This window comes from Microtus ochrogaster, chromosome 10 (genome assembly GCF_000317375.1).
Source record: "Microtus ochrogaster isolate Prairie Vole_2 chromosome 10, MicOch1.0, whole genome shotgun sequence".
Lineage (NCBI taxonomy): Eukaryota > Metazoa > Chordata > Mammalia > Rodentia > Cricetidae > Microtus > Microtus ochrogaster.
Genome location: NC_022016.1, coordinates 11,794,428 through 11,796,630, shown reverse-complemented (window position 1 = coordinate 11,796,630; position 2,203 = coordinate 11,794,428).

Sequence of the window (2,203 nt, the reverse complement as noted above, 5' to 3'; positions counted from 1 at the left end):
CATTCAAAGGGCCTTCAAGCGTCTGCTCCAGGAACTCTGTGCTTATATTATGGCTTCCACTTTGTTATTTTTGTGAAATTCTTGAACATGTCAAAGATTGGGTCTCTGATCATTATGTCCTTTTTTGAACTCTTTTCTTAGGTTGGTCTGTCTTGTCCAACTTTGATGTAGTAATTTTTACTTTATCTTGATATGTCATATTTTGTTATACTAAAAAATGCATGAATGTAAACTCATCCACAAGGGTAATGGATAACAATGGATCTCTCAATTTACTTGCTTAGAGAGGGAAAAAATCAATTTACCCCAATGGAATTATACTGGCTATATCAGCCACTCCAGGGCAGAGCTCATGTTTAGAAGTAAGTGACCAACAAATGATGGACTCTACAGTTTTTTTTCTAGATTTTGCATGTTTCAGTTGGCATCAGTTTGGCAGTTTTTGTTTATTTGGTTGGGATTTTGTTTTGTTTGGGGTAATGTTTGTTTTTTTAGATTTTGGGGCATTTGTTGTTGAATTGGGTTTTTGGTTTGTTTGTTTTTTTTTTGTATAAAGAACTTAAAGTTGCGTGGAGAGGGAGAAGGAGATGATCTGTAAGGACTTAGGAGAGAATAAAATATAATCAAAATATATTTAAATGTATAACTTATTTTAAATATTAAAAAATAACAGAAATAAAAAATAATCTCCAATTACAGAGCTGTAAAGTACTGCCAACATCTGAGTGACACTACTACACCCTTAGGGATACTGTGCATGCTGGTTACTGTTGTGTTTCATAGGAATCATAGTGGAGTAGGATTATTGGTTGTTTCTCTCCCTTGGAATCATGAATGGCAGGTTCTGGTTCTATAAAAGCCTATCCTCTGGGAAGAAACTTTCATGTCAGATCCATTACAGATTCTTTGGATCTTCTGTTCAAAATACATGATGTATTCAGTAATAGGGACTTACCTTGAACCTTTAGGAACACATACACAAAAATAAAAATAAGTTTCAAACAACAGGTAAGAGCAAAGACACCTACATGCAAAGCATGCATAAGGCAGAGGGGAAAATGTTGCTTGCTATTACCAAACAGCAAATTCAACTATGAAATTTTTAGCACTACGGGCAGTTAGTACTGAGAGACAGAAAGTATAAAGCACTTTATATTTATATAATGAATGTGTGCATTTACACATTCAAATTTAATTAAATTAATTCTTTTAAAATTTGTAGACTTCCAATTAAACATGAAAGATTAAATTCCCATGAAAGTAAGAAAAAAACCAGTGTAATCTCTTATGAGCTTTTCATGAACTGTGACCCTGTCACATGGTGCCAATTTCAACTTCTCTCCATGATCCTTTATTACCTGGGATTCACCAGCAGTTTCAACCAAGCTGTACATTTTCTGGTGGCCTCTCTTGGCGTCTCATGAATCCAAGCTTCCACTGCTCCTCATGACGTCTGCCAAACCACAACCACATGAAGGGAGACTGTTATACATTTCCAAATTTGGCTTCCAGCATGACGTAGAGCCTTGAACCCCCTATGATTATAGATTCCATGTGATGATTCTGAAAAAAAAATTCACAATAGATTCTGCCACATTGATGTTATATCTTCCTAATCACACATGATTCCGTATCTATAGCTGACTGACTGCTACCAATTATAACCTTAAATTAGCAGTTCCACTTTGATGGTTCTTAATTAAAAATATCAATGGTTCTCATCGAATCTTTACCAGACTTCCCCGACTCCAAAAAAATACCTCCTCTCTGAAACTGCACAAGCCAGACTTCCGTTGTTTGTACTATTAGCATGCTTGTCTTCCAACCACCACCAAGCTGTGCTGAGTTCTGAATATTCAATGACTTTCTCATCCCAATATTCAAATCACCACATGCCTCTCAAAAGCACATTGTTATGTAGGTCACAGCAACACCTTATGCCCTGATACTAATTACTGTCTTAGTTAGCTTTCAATTTCTGTAATGTAAGACCATGACCAAAAGCTGCTTGCAGGGAAAGGGTTTTCTTTCCCAATTATTTTACAGTTCTAGGTAATAGTTAGTCACTGACTTCTGTCAAAGCAGGAACTCTAGAGCAGGGCAAAAACCTGGAGATACAAACTGAAACAGATCATATAGGAGTGCTGCTTACTGGCTTTCTCTTCATGATCAACTCAGTTACTTATGTATCTCAAGAATCTGA